This window comes from Talpa occidentalis, unplaced genomic scaffold, assembly GCF_014898055.3.
Source record: "Talpa occidentalis isolate TD23 unplaced genomic scaffold, MPIMG_talOcc4v2.1 talOcc4.3, whole genome shotgun sequence".
In the NCBI taxonomy this organism is placed as follows: Eukaryota; Metazoa; Chordata; class Mammalia; order Eulipotyphla; family Talpidae; genus Talpa; species Talpa occidentalis.
In genome coordinates, this window is record NW_023603184.1 from 34,922,715 (window position 1) to 34,935,523 (window position 12,809).

At 40.4% G+C, this 12,809-nt stretch overlaps 1 pseudogene; it reads right to left on the reverse strand.

The window, feature by feature from the left end:
* Positions 1-1,218: 1,218 nt before the first annotated feature.
* LOC119255551 (interferon-induced very large GTPase 1-like) overlaps positions 1,219-12,809 on the reverse strand; it is a 31,109-nt pseudogene continuing 19,518 nt past the window's right edge.

Here is a 12,809-nt window from a genome sequence, read left to right on the forward strand (position 1 = left end):
AAATATTTTAAAAAAATAAATTTTATTAAAATATCAGAATCTGAGTGCCGAAGACCAGCTCCGGCAAAATGTCATGTCAGGGGTTCCTGAAAGGATGAGACAGTGTTAGCCAAACTTGAGGGAGGAGGGGCAGGGGAATGAGGCAGACACAGACACTCTATCTGGTGCAAGTATCTCCTGCTGAGGATCTCAGCGGCTCTTTATTTATACATTAAGGCAAGCAGTGGGATTACATCATCATATGCATAGAAGCAAAACAGAAACAATCGGTACATTCCTTTCCCATAGACATTTGGCACCTATGTGTTTTGAGAAAAGAGGTGACCTTTAAAGTTAATTAGATAATTAACTTTAATTAGATAATTAACTTTAAAGATAATTAAAGCTTATACTCATTATTTCAGCCTAAACAACTACCTAAGACAGCTAATAGTCCTTGGTACATCCCTATCCACCAAGGCTACAATAGCAGGAGACTCCTCTATCTATGTGGCCTGCAGCTAGAGACCACTTGCTTCCCAGTTACCAGTTATTAGAATGTTTTCTACCTAGAGACTCATAGCGCAATCAACTTTATGAATCATTAGAAGGCTTCTTTATGGAACTTCCATATAAGGAAAATTGTGGCCAGCTCTGGGTTGCTTACCAGGTATGCCCTTGCACAGAAATGATTACCTATTATCAAGTGGGCCAAATTATTCAGTGGTTAATTTTTAAGCAAGTAATCTTCTGAGCCATGTACTTACAATATTCTTATATGTATAATTTATTGCCCAATGTAGTTACTGAGAAGTTCTTTCTTGTTATGATCAAGAACAAAAAAACAAAGGGATGTTTAATCTTCAGCCCCATGGTGTGAGGCACAAGGAATCTTCAGACTATAAATTTTTGATATTTTATTCTTGAAGGAATCAATTTTTCAATCATTAATGGCTTACTCAAATTTGACCTTATCCACAGTCTTTATTAAATAGCACTTTTTTGAACTTTTTTAATTTATTAAGATTTATTTAATCGATAAATAAATTCATTTATTTTAAAAAAGCTTAATTTATTAAGCTTAATTAAAAGCTTAATTTATTAAGATTTATACTGTTGTCGACAGTATCATTTTACCAAGTTTAAAAGAATAAATATTTATTATTTAATAATAATAAATATTTAATAAATAATTTATTGTTTAAATTAATAAATCTTAATTTATTAAGATTTAAATAATCCAAAGGTTATCTTTCTCAATGTGTACATTGCACCAGGTTTCAAATACCTGTGCTAATGTGAGTCATTTTATTATTTTTTTAAGAAAAAGTGAGGTGAGAGGATTCACCAGAGATAGACTGTGGAGCAGAACAGGCAAACCCACTGAAATACACTGCTGAGGGGAGCAAGACAGGAGAGGTCTGCTGTGCCATGTGGGTCAGCTGCCTGGCTTTTCCTGGATCAAATTCCAGCTGCAGTGGCTGTGGATAACTTGATAGCACAGTGTCTTTAAGCCCCACACCACCAGGGAGGCCCTAATGTGAGTCATTTTAAAGATGTGAATAATTTTAAGGGCCTCCCTGGTGGCCTAGGGGTTAAGCCTCAGTACCATCATCCCTAATGTCTGAGTTCCAGCCTCATCCCCCGCCAGGGAGCTGGCCCACTTATGGCGGAGCAGACCAACTGCTCCCCTCACCAGTGTATTTCAGTCAGTCTGCCTGTTCTGTTCCCCACTCTGACTCTGGTGAATCCTCTCACTGCATCTAACCCCTACCTCCCCACCACCACCACCACATTTCTGGCTTACACCCCAGTTCTTCTCTGCAAATAAAAATAAAGTTGTGAAAAATTTTAAAAATGCACTGAGTACTGAAAATGCCAGGGAAGAAAGTGATGAAAGGAAAATGAGAATAAAAAAGAATGAAAAAAAAATTTGTTTTCTTTTTCACAGTTACTTGGTTATTTTTCTGAATTGTCACTGGCCAAGTCTTTGCTTACTCTTTTCTAGAACAGAATACATGAAATATGTATGGCCTGGGAAACAGGAAATTCCATGATTATTTTGTAATTTAAAGTTTAGAAACTTATATTCGCAATTTCAGAGGGTGAAAAAATGCACTCATTTTAAATGCAGTTTGTAATTTCAACCAAGAACTGTATCTTAGTTGAAATATTTTTTTTTTCATATTTAAAGAACAGGTTTATTAGGGAAAGGGACAGATTAAAGGACACTTGCATAGACACCAGTGGTCAGGAAGAGCCTCCCCAAAAGGCACAGGTTTGCTAAGAGAAGGCTGCACGGTTGCTGGCGGGCTGCCTTGAGGAGAGCTGCCTCTGCCGAGGGAAGTCAGTGAATGTGAAAAGAGGACCTGCAGAGTCACAGGTGGGCAGATGGAGTGCCTGAAATATTTAAATAATAAAAATTTGTCATGGTCAGCAATGATTTTGATTTCCCATTATGAACCTTATTTTCTATGACTTCATATAGTATTGTGTATTTTAAAATTAAAAGCATTCAGAATAATTTAAAATATGCAGTAAGATTTTAAAATGAATTGATGATATTTCATGTATGTCTATATATATTTTAATGCAGAAAGAATTAAAGTAAATAAAAATGAGCCGTCACAGAAAATCTACTCTTGAAATGTTATTTTCATATGTATTATTTGAACAATGGAAATAGCGAGGATTATGATGTGAGGTGGAAGTACATCAGGATGGCTCAGGCACTGTCACTCTAGCTTCTTCATATCTTGAGACTATGTTACTAGTCGTCGTTTTTATGGATTCTTCATCTTCCACATTTAAGTGCTTTCTAAATCCAAAAAAACCCTTCATTTGGACATGTTTGTTATGATCTATTTGAAATGTCCCCCCAGAATTTTCTTTCACTATGTTCACCACATTTTTCTCCTTGTTGAAATGTTGCAAAAGGATATTTTCTGCATCCACATCAATTTGTGGCTCTGGAATTGGCTGGAGTGTTGAGGACACTTCAGAGACCCATTTTTGCCAGAGTTCATTGAATTTTTCACATAGCTCCTTCTCACTCAATTGTTGGCCCTTTACAGTTAAAGCCAACTCTCGACTTCTTTTTAATAATTCCATTTCATAACTTGATTTTTTGTTATCCAGTTTTTCTTGATTTTTTTTAAAACTGATAAGTTCATTCACTTTTCTTTCGCTCTCTAAAATAAGTTTCTCTTTAAGGATTATTAACTTATTCTCAAAATTTGCTTTCCACTGAACCAGTATTTCGCTATCTGGATCTTCATTAAAATATTTTTCAAATTCTTGCTTGATGGCTTCACATTTTGCTGCGACAGGAACATGAAGTTCTTCTGTCATGAGTATTTTGGTTTTCCCATTCTGAATCTGGTTGATCAGCTTGTCCTGCAAGCCCAGCACATGACTCCTCAGCTCCCAGGCCCAGGAGTTGTACATGGTGTCAGGATTGTTCGTGGCCATGACCTCTTGGGTGTTCCTGAAACTGCAAATAAAGTTCTCACTCACGAGTGCTCTCCACAAGTCTTGAACTCGCAGTTTTACATCCGATATCTTCATGATGCTTCCCCTGGCCTCCTGCTGGGCAGTCAGGAGAATTCTGCTCTTCAGGTCCTGGACGTCGTGACTGTAAAGAGGATTCGGAGGGGCCATTGGGGGGTTGCCATTCCACAGGTGGGCGAAGTAGCAGACATGAGTGTTGACGTCAAGCTTAATGACATCGCTGAAGCGGGTCACATCTGAGCACTGTTCGTGCTCAGCAGCTGTCGCCGCCATCTCATCCAGTCTCTGTTGCAGCCGCCTCCGCCCTTCCATGGTCTGGTCTTCAGCTGTGACTTCTCCCACATTCTGATGGACAAAGAGGCAACTTGGAGAGATTTTCACTTGTTTCATCCTCAGAAAGGCCTGGACAACTATCTGTAGAATGTCTTGCATTTCTGATGGATTCTCTCCAAAAATATTGATCAGAGTCAAGTTTGCAAGTCCAGTGACAAAGTTTGCCAACTCATTGTCCCGATTCTGGGATTTGTTGTTGAGTTCTGGGGCTCGAAGTCCTTCTGTGTCCACCACCAGGACAAAATCAAAGCCAAGTTCTTCTGTGAATGTCTCCTCCACCCTCAGGAGATGCATGTAGGCCCCTCGGGTGCACCTCCCTGCACTGACCGTGAACTGCAGCCCAAAAAGGGCATTCAGCAGCGTGGACTTCCCTGAGCTCTGCAGGCCAAGGACAGAGAGAACAAACAGTCGTTTGTCCCCTAGTTTCTCAGAGACCTTGTCAAACACAGCTGCCACCCACTTCAGGGGCACATAGGAAGCATCTCCATCCATCAGCTCAATGGGAACCCCAGCGATCATCAGATCCGCAGCAATCTGGGGGAGAGACCGGAGAAGATTATCTTTTGTGGAGGAAGCTTCTTCCAGAGCTTCATAGATCTGGCCCACCTCTCTGAGAAGTTGCTCAATCCCCAGGGAACAGTCATTAATCTCTCTGGAGAGAGCGTCTATCTCATATTCCCAGTCTTTCAGATAGCTGTTCTTCGGTACATTTCGCTTTTCTGTTTGTATCCATGACCACAAATTCTTTTTCTTTTTATTCAATTTTTCCAAGTGTCTGGCTGTCATATTGTCCAAAAGCACACTCATCCATTGGAGGAAATAGACTTTGCTATCAGTGTCTGTATATTTTTGGAGATTTTCAAGGACAGATTGCATCAAATCATTGAGAGGAAAGTCTTTGGTCAACTGTTGATGCTGTATTCTTTGCTTCTCTGCCTCAATTTCTGTCTTGTGTTGTTCAATGCTCTGATTCCCCTTCTCTCTCAGATGATACAGTTTTCTGTCTTTCTTACACGATAGGAGCCAAAGTTGTCCCTGAAGGGGCAGTAACTTTTCCTTCACCTGAGATAACTGCATCTCCCTCAGTTGGGCCATTAGATCCTCTGCCTTTGCCTTGGCCTCCTTGCAATCTCTCTGGTCCTCATCAACAAGGAATCCCTGCTGGCGAGCAATCTGGGCACAGACCTGTAAGCTGAGAGCAGCATTAGATTTCTCTAGCAAACACCGGATTGTATTTGCGAGCTCTTCTGTTAATTCAGCCTCATTTCTGTTTCTGAGTCCGATTATTACTCTTGGGCCAGAATTATTATTCACAGGTTTTTTTTCTTTGTCATCAAGCAAAAAGATCAAAGGTTTTGAGGACTTCCAAAGGATTTTTAAAATTTGTTCATTTTCTTTGTTGTCATCAGAAGATGACATGAGGACTACAAGGAGGGAAGAGACCTTCTGCATGAAGATGAGTTGCTCCAGGTGTTCCTTTGCATCTCCATGGAGATTGGTGAAGGTCAGGCAGGTGTGAAATCTGTCCTCCTCTTCCCCCCTGGGACAGAACCAGCAGATTTCCACCACACCTCCCATCAAGAGACAGTCTTTGCTGCTCCCTCTGCAGTGTCGGTGAAAAAAGACATCATGTTTATGTTTACTGACAAGACAGTTCATGATCTGAGATTTGGAAGCAGAGAGGCCATTTCCAACTCGAATAAAGGACACAATGGGGGTAGAGACCCGGCACATCTGCTGATTCCTGTAATTGCTCTTCTCGGTTGCTGAGGTCCTTGACTCTTGCCATGTTTTCCTAATTTGCCTGAGAGACCAGAGAGAGAATTCAATTTGAGAAGTGCAGGGGTTAGGTATTAGAAGGGGAAGGGCAAACTGACAAATGGCAAGTTTGCCCAAAATATATTGTCTGGCAAAATCGTCTGCACAGTGAAGAATTGCCATCTGAATATCCATAGGGTGGATGTGGGGCCTGGGACTAGTGGTTGATGGAGTAGTGGGGCTAAAATTGTCCTTTAAAAACTCTTTAAAAGAATCAAATGCCGTATTTTCCTGATTTGAGTCTCTTGGATGAACTTGATTCTCTGTGTTTCCAACATCTTTGAAGACCAGGTATCTCAGCCCATAATCCAGCATGAGCAGCTTCTGCAGGAAATAGAAGGGAAGGTCCTGTTCACAGCTGGGTTGGGTGCTATATACAGAAGCTTTGTAGATCAAATGGAAGTTAGCTCTGCTCATCCTCCTAGGGTATTAATGCTCTAGGCCTAGACGCTGGAGTAATTCTCTCAAGACTTCATTTTCTGTGACCTCCCATTTGCTCTTTTCATCATCATGTGGATCATGGAGCTGTTTCTTTTCATGGAAGACACTTCTCAATTGTTTTCCCACCTCATCCATTGGCAACATAATCATGGTGGTTTCATCATCCTGCTCGGTGAGCAACCTTAATTCTTTCTCTAGATTTTCCCACTCATGATCTGCTCCAGTTTTGGTGAGGACTTGTACAACTTCTTCAGACAATGATTGTTCCATGTGCTGTTTTATTAATGCCAAGCGTTGTGTTTTCTCCTCAGCAGAAATAGGTATGCCGCCTGCAGGGGCCATCAGTCCTGTGAGCACCAGGAATGCATGAGCCCTGTAGCTGCAAATAGTTTTGAGTTCCTGGTATTTATCATGTGCTCTTTACATTTCAGTCAGTATAAAATGTAACTCACCACACCCCAAGAGATACTGAAAAGTTTCGTGTACTGCATGGTATCCTGCACCCATTGCAATGCAAAGTAGCAAGACTTGTATGTCTGGCTTTTCAGTTTCTTGGAGATAACGCAAGAAGAAGCTAAGAGACATGCTGACTTTATCAGTCGCCCTCCTTTGAACTTCCTGCACTGCTTCTGTGGACTGAGATTTGCCCTTCAATCCCATGAGATCATTCTGGGATTCTTTTATGGTATTAATTAAATCAGAAAATTGGGAGATGTTGATGTGCTCTTGCACAGACTCTGACTCTGAGATCCATTGCATGATGGAATGAGCCTGAGGAAAGTTTGTCACTTGGTGGATATGAGGGTCTAGGAGGATACGCAACTGCAATTTTATAAACTTAGTGTTATAAATGGAAGAATTTTTGCAATATTCAAAAGTGTCTACTAGAAAATCCTGTAGACCCCTATCCATGAGGCATATGTGAATACAAGTGTCATAATTTTTTACTTTTTCATTCAACATTTGCATGAAATCTATGAGTTTCTTTAGTTGCTCTTCAGGATGAACTACCTCCCAGGATTTCACATCCTCTAGAAAAGCCCTAGCCTCTGCCCCAGCACTCAGTAATTCTTCCCCATCCTGGATTTGGGCTGGGAGGCCAGTCAGTGCAACATAGCTTTCTTTCAGGCAGTGAGCTACCTGAACTGGGTCCTTGAAATCACTCCTGTGGCTGGAGAGGATGATGTCCCAGATGGGCACCAGCTGAAGTCCCCTGTCAATGACACACCAGGTTTCATTACTGGCCACGAGGCCATATTTCCACTGAATGAGGCCGTTTGCTTCTGGTGGGCCACCTTTCTGGGCTGTAGATAATAGCACATGGGTTTCAAGGTTTTGGTAAGTGGTTTTCTGAAAATCTGTGCTTGAATGAGAGTCTGATACATCAAAGCCCGAGGCACCTTGCACTCCAAAGCCACTGTAGCTGCCCCTTATGTAACCATCCAGGGCCTTTGTTACCTGCTGTTTCACCTCTGCCAGCTGCTCGCTCTGGAAACCCTCTGCAGTGGCTTTCCACCAGTAGATTCCTCCCACATGCAGAGGGCCCTGGTTAGCATGAGAGCCAAACCCGCGGAAGAAGGCTTCCGCCCTGCACCTCAGCAAAAGGAGTCTGTCTGGGCCTGCAGGCTGACCCAGAAGGCCTTCAATGCATTGCAGTTCCTGGAGAGCAGCCTTGGAGAACTGGAGCTGATCAACAGTAAAGTGGCAGGAGGCCAGAGGGATATAGTTGAATCTGATTGAACAAAAATAGGAATGCTGAGAATGTGATTGTCGGATTTCCTTGGATTCTGAATGTTTGCTGTGATCTATACCAGCTTCCAGGCTTTTCCCCCAAATTCCACCCTTGGCTGCAGCCGTGACACTGAAGCCCCATTTTTCCATAGTCTGGGTGAAGGTGGATTCATCTTCAGAAGATGTAAATTCTTTTGTTTCCATGCGCGTGTCCTGCTCAGGGCCAGAAAGTGTGAACTCCATGGGGACACTGAGTAGCTCTTCTCTCTTCTCTAGCAGGCCTCTTTCAGAGCTGGTTTTGTAAATTCCCCGCAGGGCCAGTCCTCCGGATGCCCTTCTCACCAGCTCTCTGTCCAGGAGGTTTTGTCTGTGGGTCAGTGTCCCCTCCGTGAGGTGAAGCTGTCTCTGCATGTTTTCCATGACCTCTTTTAGGGACGTTTGAGGCGGTGGCCCGTACTCTTTGGGGATGTCCATTGCTTGCCTCAGCTCTGCCTCTTCCCTCCTCACTGCCTCTTCCTGTCGCTGCCTCGTTGCTGACAGGAGGTTTGTCAGCTCCTGCTGCAACTGCTCCGCCTCCTGAGCCTCCTGTGACTCTGAAAGCCTCTTTGGGTGTGACAGGTGCAGCAGTTTCTCCAGGGCCCTTGCCTCCCAGAGATGTTGTGCCCAGGAGTGTAGCCTCTGTAGGTCCTTTTCTTCTAGGTGTGGTAAGGCCTGGGCACAGGTGACTCCGAGGTGTTCCTGAAGCTAAGGCAACCAGTACTCAGCTGACAGCCCCACTTCATTCAGCATCTGCTGGAGGTCTTGCTCTTTCTCCCCTGGGTGCTGGGAGTCCTCAGGGGTTGTCTGTGCTGTGGCTATGGCTGTGGGAAGAGAAAACTCTCAGTTAAGCTGGATCAGGACCTTACACATTACCAGCCACATGGTCAAAATGGTGAGTGTACTAAGGATGGAGTTCGGCAATTTTTTCATTTCCACCTGTCATTATTTTAAGAAATATATTTTATAGCATTGATTCATTTCTTTTTTGTGGAGGGCATCTTTGTAGGTTTTCTCAACATGGATCTCTGTATGCAGCCTGGCTTTTATTACATGCTTATGCTTTATTATGTTTCTTATTACACAGAATCAAGTGGAAGGAGGACATTATGCCAAGTTTTCGCATTTGAAAATATGCATGAGTTTGGCAACTATATTTATTTGAACATAAGAGTGGTACCAAGTACCTTTTTCTCGATTAGTTTCTACCAGCCTATGTTGATTGGTGCCCCTCCTATCTCTGCCATTTAATTTTAGATCACTTCATAATGTTATTCATTCTCCCATAAATCCTTTTTCTCTATTAGTTTCTACCAGCCTATGTTGATTGGTGCCCCTCCTATCTCTGTCATTTAATTTTAGATCACTTCATAATGTTATTCATTCTCCCATAAATTTAATTTTTAAATTTATTTTATTTCATAATTTTTAAAAAATGTTTGACATTAGAATCCTTTCCATTAGGATTTGCCATCTCTGCTACACTTTAAAATGTCCTTGGAGTTACTCTTATTGTGGTAGCATAAGCAGTTCAGTCTTTTTAGTTTCATTGCCTTTAAATAACTAAAAAATTTTATCCACAAGCAAAGTGTCCCTGTGGGAGATGTACCCTTAGGTACACCAAGTGCCTAAGGGCCTGGAAGGAATCATACCCCCTGTTGATCCCATAATAAGCAGATGAACTTGCCAGAGGCTGTAGAACCAGAGGAGTAGTTAACCTGCCCCAGCCTCTTTCATTATGGCTGGAAAAATGTGGGTAGTGGTGACCTGGGCAGAGAACTACAGATGAGAGAGAATTTATAGAAGTCCAGTCTCTCTAAGAAGGTATTCCAGCATGAGTTTGGTGACATGCATGAGACTGAACTGGTTAGTGCCATGACCTTTCCAGTGGGGCAAAAAGAGTGGTATCTGAGTGCCTGACCACCCCATTTGTGTGGTTCATGGCTGGAGGAGAAAAGGGATCGAACAGAGGCAGATGAGAATATCAATGGTCACTGAAGAGAAATGATTTCTATTGAGTGAGCCAAGGGCCTCAGCAAGGACTCCACCCTCGAGCTCTGGAGAACCTCACCCATGGATTTCTCTAGTGAGTCTATGGGTGACTCGAGTCCCCTTCCTTTGGGATCAGCTGCTGCTACTTGCGTTGAGTTCAGTGGGGAGAGCTATTATGATGAATGGACACTGTCAGAAAAACAGACCAGTATCTGTGTGCTAGGGAGAAAGCAGTCTTGAGCTATATCGCCATCTTCTGGAAAGGAAAAGATAATCTTCCAAATGTCAGATAGTAGGTTTCAAGAACTAGGGAAGAAATGAAAGTTAAATAATACTACAAGAGACACTTAGGTTGTTTCCATAGTTTAGCTATAGTAGCTGGTGCTGCAATAAACTGGGAGCGCAAATTTCCCTTTGATTTAGTGGTTTTGGAAAGATGCCTGGGAGTGGAATTATTGGGTTGAATAGAGATCCACATTTAATGTTTTGAGACACCGCCATGTGGCTTTCCATAGACTGGCTGGACCCGATTGCATGCAATGTAAAACCCGTTGCAGCAATGTAAAACTATAATACAAGAACATGAAAATTAAGAAAACATCATCAAAAGATAATAATTCATCAATAACTAGATCAAAAGCATAGAATTTTGAGACCTGGGTGATATATAATTCAAAAATAGTTGTGTTAAAGAAACTGAACAAGTTATCACAAATCTCATGATAATAATATAGGGGAAAATTCATGAGCAAAACAAAGTACCCAAGAAATATGAATCATAAAATAGAAAGAGACACCAATTCTGGAGTTGAGCAATTGAATGATGAAACAAAGAATGCAGTAGAGAACATCTCAAAGAAGAGCAAATGAAAGAGAAACCAACAAGTGGGTTAGACAGCAGATAATTTTAAATAACTGAATAGATGAGGACAAAGAGGGAAAAGTTGAAAAGTGAAAAGAGAGGCTATATGAACTATAGGATTCCATAAGAAGAACAAAGATTAGAATAATCAGGATCCAATGAAGTAAATATTTACAATATTCTTATTCTGTAATAGGTATAGTTGTTAACCATGTAATTATAGTATACTGGTTAAAGGTAAAGAGTATAAAAACAGCCATAGTTACTATAATAGTTACTGAATACACAATGTAAAGGAGGTCAATTGAACACTTAGTTTTAAAAAGGGGGTGTAAAATGGTGGAGACTTTGTATGTGGTCCAGGTATGCTGCTATAAGCTTAAAATGCATAGTTTACTCAGTGAGAAACTATGTAAGCCTCGTGGTAAGCAAAAAGCAGAAAACTACAGTAGATTCACAAAATATAAAGAGAAGGAAAACCTACAATCAGGGAAATTCACTAATTTAGAAAAGTTTGCAGAAACAGAGGGAAAAGTAGAAGTACAAACAACCAGAAAGTAATTAATAAAGATGACATTAGTAAGTCCTCACCAATATTTATTCTCATTGTAAGTGGATTAAAATAGCCAATCAAAAGGCACCTAGTGGCTAATTGGATAAAAATATCAAGACCAGCTATAATGATAATACAGGAGACACATTTCAGCTTTAAGAAAACATATAGTCTCAAAGTCAGGGATAGAAAAAGATTCCATGCAAGGAGAAAACAAAAGAAAGTAAAAATACCTAGAATGTAGCAGGCAGGATAGACATTAAGCCCAAAGTGGTAAGAACAGACAAAGAAGGTTAATATATAATGGGAAGGGGGCCTATTCCTCAGACGTCATAATATTTATAAATATAGATGAACTCGGTATTAGAACTCCTACATATATTAAGCAAATACAAACAGGTTGGATAGACAATATAATATAGTGGAACCTCAGCACACCATTTTGACTAAAAGACAGGTCACCCAGACAGAAAATCAACAGGGAAATGTTGGATTTGAACCAACAATTAGGCCAAATGACCAGAGACATATATAGAACATACCATGCAATAATAGTACACGAATTATTTTCAAATACACAGAACATTCTCCAGTGTATATCATGTGAAATGATACACTATATGTCTCAACAATTTACGATCATAGAAATTTTCCCTCTATTTTTTTCCGATCACAATGGTACCAAACTGGAAATGAACAGAAAGAAGTTTGGAAAAATCTACAAATAGTTGGAAATTATACAACACAATCCTGACAAACCAGGGCATCAAAGAAATATCAAAAGGGATACAAAAAATACTTGAAACAGGTGAAAATACAAAATACAAAGCATGTGAGTTGTTGCCAATTAGCTCTAGAGGGTTGTTTACCATGATTCATGCATATATGAAGAAAAAAAACCTCAAACAACCTAATTTTACACCTCAAAAAACTAGAAAAAAAAGAACAAAGTGAGCTTAAAGTTAGCAGAAGGAAGGAAAGAAGAAATCACAACATAAATAAATGAAATTGAGCTTAGAAAAGCAACAGAAAAAATGTTTACTTTGAAATAGTTTTTCAGATAGATAAAGGAAAATGATGAAACTAGCTAGAGTAAGAAAAAAAGAAAAGACTCCAATGGAATCAGAAATCAAAGAGGAGATTTTACATGTTCAGCAAAACAAATATAATTGAGATAGACAAATACAGGGTTTTTTTTCATTCATGTGGAATATAAAGAAACAAAACAGACTAAATTGAATTAAAAAAACACATAGATATCAAATTGCTGAATTGAAGCTCCTAGAGGGCATTGTGGGGAACAGTACAGTGTTTTACGTTGGGGGATTATGGGGGCTTTGGTGGTGGGTGTGGTATGGTCACATACATTGAAGAGGTGCGACCTAATCCCCTAAATCATCAGCAGTGCTATAAACTTGTTACTGCAATAAAAAAAAGTTACAAAAAATAAAAGACAAAAGCAATTAAAATATGTATAATAATATAAATAATATATCAACTATATAGAATAATGGAACACTGTAATATTACATTATTTATATGCTATACGTCACA